Raw genomic sequence first — 7429 nt, forward strand, 5'->3', positions numbered from 1 at the left:
TAGCAAAACACTTGTATAAGAATATGTAGTATATTGCCAATGAGGTGATAGCTCAACTGGTGAAGGTGTTTGCCTAGGACCAAGAGGTCCTGGGTTCAAAACCCCCCTTCTGCTTCCTCGGCAGACCTACGGGTGGATAAATAAGGGCCTACGGGCGACTATCTATGGGCAGTGAAATTTGGTAACTATGGGACGATCTTGAGCCAAAGGCCACTTGAAAAAGAAAGAAAGAATAGGTAGTATATTATCATTTCTTTGGTCTTGCAACACTAACCTTGACAAAAACACTTTAATACAAATATGTAGCATACTGCAAAGGCACATGAGCTATAAGAACTAGAGTACAAAATGATGTGATGTGTATGAAAAAATTGTATCTCTTCAAAATGGTGATATTATGAGTTGTGGTTTTAAACTCATATGATTAAGTTGATCAAAATGTAATTTGTAATACTCATGATGTCATGCATTCATTAAGAATCAAAATCTTGAACATAAAGAATTAAGGGGTTGCTTAAAATCGTATATAATATTGACATAAATCTTAAAAGAAGGATGTATTATCATTATCATAGGAAATATTTTGTCCACAATTAATTTGACCTTGAAAAATTGACAATAAGTAAACACTTCTATAAGAACATGTAGGGCAGTAGACAGGTGTGTGAGCTGCAGAAACCAACATGGAAAATTTTGTGACATGTAGTATATCTTGCAAGAAAATGTTCTTGAGACCATTACTATAATGTTTGCATTTTCTTTATCCTATCAAGGTTATTATCCTATTGTGTGTTCTTTTACTTGAATTTCCTTGCATGTTTTAGAGGAAATTTGAAATTGAAGTGATCTCAATGAGAATTCTTACCATATATAGTTTCTATATTCGACCAAAATACTATGTAACATAGCTTTGCATTTCGATGTATGGATTATAATCATCTTTGTAAATTAAAAAAAGAAGAAAAGTAACCATGAAGACCAGAACCTCATTTTTTCTCCACCCACCATAGATCTTTCAAAGAGAATTAAAAAGTATGTATAGATGTTTACTAAGGTAAGACTAAGTGAATAAATTGAGAAAATACCGCCATTATCTTGCCATTTTTTCACAACAAAAAAAGTGAGATTTCACGGTACACAAAACATGTCTATGTTATGGGCTACCACACCTCCAAGAGGGAACTCAATGCATTCACCTTAGGGAAGAGCAATAAAACACAACTGTCATAGGGCATTTACCAATGCTTTGAACTTGTGTCACTTGTCTCCAAGCTCACTTGAGAAGCTCGAATTCTCCAAGCTCCACCTCCCTGCTTTCACCGTAGAGTTGCTCATACCACCACACAAGGCAATCACTCTCTCTCACTCCTCAATACAAGCATGCAACATACAAGTCTTGATTAAGGAGGATGATAATAACAATTAGCATTAAATAAAACATACTAATACTACAGATGATTGAAAATAGAGACCACACATTGCATTGATTTGATGCCTCTTTAAATAGGTAGAGATACACGCATTAGCTTGGCTCTAATGATGATTAGGTACTAACCTTTTTCATAATTATCTCCATGATTATCTCCACTGCTTGCTTGATTAGGAGCCAAGAATATCTTGAATGTAGGCGTGTAGCCAAGAATATCTCCAATGTAAGGCGTGCCTTTTGTTGTACATCTATGAGCTTAAACAAGAGTAAAAGGGCCAAGACTAATGCATCAATAACCTTTGAGATTTGAACTCTACCAAGAGGATGTTCATGTGTGCATGTGATGGAGCATATCCAACATCCTGCTTGATCCATACATGGAACATGAAAACATAATGCAATAGCATAGCTCTACATAAAAATGCATGAGTCCTAGGTATTTTCTAATCATAGTGCATCCCTCCAAAGCCCCATCATCACTCGATGAAACATAGTGCCTCATGTGCACTATCATGAGTTGGGCATAGAGACCTAACACTCCCATCAATCTCCCCTTTGAGGGCTATATGGCCAAGTGAGAGACAATGTGGGAACAGACATATCACATAACCTACATTATCGGTGGTTAGAGGTGGTTTTACATATGGGAAATGGAGAGTAGTACATGGCTTTTAAAAAGCCCATGATGCCTCTTCATCATCATAAGCCTGGCATTTACATGGTAGCATAGTGCAATGTTTTCTTCAAGTGTAGACGTGCTAGCAATGTTTTCTTCAAGCATAGACGTGCTAGGAATGTTTGCTGCACCTTTGTTGTAGCACTTTTCTACAAGATATCCTAGCTTTCCACATGTTGTGCATTGAAGCTTTGGTTTATCCTTGTGATAACAATTCTTTGCAAGATGGCCAATCCTACCACAATGAGTGCATTGAGGAGGTTTGATATTCTTCTTTTAAGTGACATATGCTTAATCCATCAACTTCTCTTCAGAGGCTTCCTATCGTAGTTGTTTCTTTTTATATTCTTCCATAAGAGAGGACTCCACATCTTGAATTTTAAGATCTGGAACATTCAGAAGTGTAGTTACAATATTATAATATTCTTTAGGCATACTATTTAGCAATAAAGCTATTGCCTTGATATCTTCTAATTGTGTAAGGAGACTTTTCATCTTATTAAGACGATTGGGAAAGGAGTCTCTGGTCTTCATAGTGAGCCTAAAGATTTGTAGCTTCACATTTATCTTTGAATTCTTTCCACTAGTACCAAAAAGTCTATCAAGAGTTTGCCATGCTATTTTAGCTGACTCTATGTTTGAAATATGATGTAAATATTGATCGCCAAGCCCAAGTGCTAAAATAGCAAGTGCCTTAGTGTCACAGAGTTCCCATTGTGCTTTTCCTTCCCTTATGGTGAGTCTATCATTTTCAGATGTAGTAATTACTTTCCACAAATCTTTCTTTTGAAGGATAAACCTGTGCCTAGTCTGCCAAGTATGAAAATTTTTCCCAGTAAATCTTTCTAACTATGAAGTTTTGGACATGATGGCAAGGTCTTACTTGAGAGACTCTCTTCGAGAAGTGTCTAATGTTGAGGTAGACAGAGATTAGTTATCCATTACAATTCCATACAAATGCATGTTTGTGGGTGGCAAGAAAATCACCTAAACCAATATATTTGGCATAATTAAAATACCATAGTTTTCTATCGAGCCTTGATTTTAATTTTTTTAATCACTCTTTTCCTCGGCTTAAGAATTTGTTTAGTTGGCTGATTTACCAAAGCTTTAGAGTCAGATGAAATTTGTATGATTTCTTCACATGATCTAGTCAAATCATCAATTAAGAACATTGCAAAATAGTGTTCAAATACTTGACCTTCAAAGAAAACCACCTTGTATTTTGTTGTCACAGATCCGGTTGAGTTGAGCAGAGCTGAAGGAGATCAATTCACCAAGGCATGACCGTGATGAGCAGATGAGTTTGATTTTTAATAGAGCTTATTACTAAGGCTTATAAACCTTATGAAAATTATTTACTTCAAAGCCTTAATTAAAGGCTTAAGAAAAGTGGCCACATGGCTCGGGTAGCGCTACTAGCAAAGAGCGAAGCTGGTCGTGTGGCTTAGCTCAAGTGTCGACAGCAGTGTTCTTGATCTCGTCGGTAGCATCTAGTAGGTCTTCGGCCCATGGCGATGGAGTGGAGCATGGATGTGGCAGTGATGGCAAGTGCTCAGAGTCGATAGAATTCTAGTGAAGGAATGCACATGCTACTCTAATTGAACCTGGCTCCGATACCAAATCTTGATTAAGGAGGATGATAATAAAAATTAGCATTAAATGAAAACATAGTAATACTACAGATGAAAATAGATACCACACATTGCATTGATTTGATGCCTCTTTAGATAGGTAGAGATACATGCATTAGCTTCGCTCTAATGAGATGATTAGGTACTAACCTTTTTCATAATTATCTCCATGATTATCTCCACTGCTTGCTTGATTAGGAGCCAAGAATATCTCCAATGTAGGCATGTAGCCAAGAATATCTCCAACGTAAGGCATGTCTTTTGTGGTACATCTATGAGCTTTAACAAGAGTAAAAGGGCCAAGACTAATGTCTCAATAACCTTTGAGATTTGAACTCTACCAAGAGGATGTTAATGTGTGCATGTGATGGAGCATATCCAACAAGTATAGAGAAGGCACAAGTGCTAGAGTTCTCTCTGTCTCAAGACGAAAGCAAGAGCTCTCAATAGCACAAAGGGAAATTGTGTCCATTCATTATGAGAAAATGCCTTGTATACAATTGGTCCTTATTCACACTTCGACGCCCAAAACGTACTTAACTAAGGACTTGGATGGCCAATATCTCATAATGTATAACTTTTATAGTGCCTTTGCATGACACTTATTAATGTCCTCAAATGGAGGAGCATATTTGTTAATCCAAAATGGGATTAACATCTCCCCCTACTTGATGTAGGTTCTGTCCTCAGAACCTATTACCAAGGTTGAAAGGACTGGTCACTGAACTCGTGATGATAGAAGTTCTGGTATGACTAAAGCCTTTTCAGGGTTCTCATGAATGCAGCGTGTGATATCCAGAACCTACTGTGTCAACCATGTCCTCGAATGTGACATGCATATATGCTGGTAGACACCTTAGGCATGATAATATAACATCATGCCTCTGTTACTTGGTCCTTGATTCATGTCGAACTACTGCAGCTGATCAGCACCATATCCATCATATATTTCTTTGGGTTGATCTCTCAAGACCACGAGCAGTTTTAGGAATCGAACACCAGCCATAATTATCGGGTCTGAGATATGGCGCCATGCTTGTATCCAATTCAGCATCTACTTTCTCTTCTCTCCTATATCTGTAAATGTTGCTTGCATGAAGATGGGGAAGTTATAGCAGACATGTGAATCCCTTTACTTTGCCTCTTGAAATTCCAATGGTGTCCACCTTCTCTTTAGTGGCATGTACAAGGGATCTACTCTTTGTGCTGGTGGTGCACACATATATTGATGGCTATGCTCTCGGATTGTAAGATAATCTTTTCTCCAATCTGGCTGTATTCTGAAATCCTCTAGCTTGGGGTTAGAATCATCTGTGATAATTGTTGTATAACCCCCTTTTGTGTGGATTGGATTGACCTTCCTCCACCTGCGAAAGCACTAACTGATCATAAATATCACAATCCTTATTTCCAATAGATCTGCCAAATGTGGATTTGCCATCTTGGTGTTCCGTGCCACGTTGGACCATAAACTGCCATCTCTTGCCAAACGTCTGATCTAGGTGCTTAGAGAAGATATGGTACATAGGGTTGCTTTGTTGGTGTGACATCTGAGTATGCTTTGGGTAGGATCCACCGAGTAGTTACATTAATACCTTGAAAATGAGCTTTGGTTTGAGTAGCAGATTCCCGGCTCTTATGAATCCTTCGTACTCTATAGCACACAAGGACTTGAGAATTGTTTCATTAGTAAACAGTTCAATTACATCTTGTGGGGGAGTGTGACTTACCCCTGGCTGTGGTGGAGACGGTTAAGCTCCCGTAACTCCTCGAGGGTGAGAGTGTTAGTGGGAAATTCTAAGGGTTGAGAAGAAAGAGTAGAAAAAATACAGTCCGCTTGAGATTTGTCAGTAGGCAAAGGATTTGGATATGGATCAAGTAATTGATTGGCAACATTAGAATATACAGGGTAAGTAGGATTAAGTGAAAAACTTGATGTTTCTTCTTGACCATGTCGTGAATTTGGGGGTGGGTGGTTGGGTTTGTGGAGCTTCATAAAGTCTTGTAGCTCAGTATTATCCTCTGGATTTATGTTGGATACTCAATATGTGTTCTATCAAAAGTATAAAGGATGTTGGTTAAGATGGCTTTTAGATGTTTGTAGATATTATGTTATAGTTTTAGAATACCAGAAGGATGATATAAAGAGGACTCACATAGATTTAAGTGCTAATGAGTATTATATACCTCTAGCCACCCATGGCTTATGATCCATTGATAACTTTGGGCTACAACCTCGTAGTTGGCCGGTGTGTCAGGAATATCATCTAGAACAAACAGGTCTAATTTATCAACACTATTGTCCAGGATTTTGGAGTTTTGTAGCACCCGTCACCAACTACAAAGGTTGAGCACAATGGGGTGCAAGGGATAAAAGTAATTATCTTTAGGATGTCAGTTAGTACTAAGTCCCCTTGAAAAATTCCCATGATGAGGGTAGGATCATCATCATGTTCTGTGTTTTAATTAATTAGTGTTAGTTCTCCTAGGCTTAGATCATCAGACAGGTTTATATCATATTGAAGTAAAGAGAGGGTTAGTGTAGACAAAAAGAGAATCAGAGTTTGAGAAGGGTCCTGAGGAGTTACTGGCAAACTGACCTATATGCGAGGCTCGTTCAAGGAGTAGTCACATCTCGTCTATGGGTTCTTGTCGTTGGCTGCATTCTTGGATGGCTAGCTGGCATTCCAACTCTTGGATGCGTGAGTCCTTGGTGTGGTGAGAAGGTTTGAAATAGTTGTTTCTCTCACCATCTTGGCAGTATCTAGCTCTTCAAAGTGCCTTGTTACTTCTTCTTGTGCTCGTCTCGTGGTAGCTTCCCTTCCTTGAGCCTATGTAATCCTTTGAAGTCTTTAGGCAGCCAAATTTTGACTTTTTTGTAAGCTGGTGTGTGACTTGCACCATAGCTTCTTGGTGTGTAGCCATCATTTTTTGCATATCAAACTGATTGGTGCTGATTGTCTCATTGAGTGCTCTAATCTTCTCGACATTTGCTTTGTTGTTCTATTCTCTTTCTTGTTGTTGTTGGCTCACTCTGTGTTCTTCTTCCTTCAGAGTTAAGGAGGATAGTGTATGAAGTTGGCCTTGTAGCTCTTCTTCCTTGGCTAGGGAGGTGTGTTTTAGCTATTGAGCATGGATAGCCGCTTGCTCCTGGTTATGTGTGAATTTCTTCTGAAGTTGCTTTTTGGCTTGCTCCACCTATGCCTTCAAATCTGTATTCTCTTTGATCTTTTGCACAATGGTTTGGCTTAGAACCAGATTGTTGTTTTCTAGCGCTTGGTATCTGGCTTCCTGCTCCTCGGCTGCCTTTAAGCTCTTTAGGATAACATCCTTATGGGTTGCTTTTGCTGTTGTGAGGTGATCTTGAAATGTATGTACTTGTTTGGTAGCCTCTTGAACCTGCTTCCATAATGTGGCATTATGATCATGAAGCATGTGGGTTGTGAGGAGATGGCACCGCCATACATGTTGTTATGATCCCAAGGGGAAGCACTTGTTGGCTATAGCCCCTTCCATTCTAGCGTGTGGCAAATTCAAGAGATCGTCCAGTCTCTCCACAATTTCTTGAAAGAATCTTTCATAATCTAAATTATGGAGGAAGGATGTTTCTGGTATCACCTCCTCATCCTCCAGACGTCTTCTTTTGCTAGTACTTTTGGTGTATCTTCAGCTTGTGGTTGTTTTCTTGTA

The sequence above is a fragment of the Cibotium barometz genome, chromosome 22, assembly GCF_041138505.1.
Source record: "Cibotium barometz isolate CiBa-2024 chromosome 22, ASM4113850v1, whole genome shotgun sequence".
Classification (NCBI taxonomy): domain Eukaryota; kingdom Viridiplantae; phylum Streptophyta; class Polypodiopsida; order Cyatheales; family Cibotiaceae; genus Cibotium; species Cibotium barometz.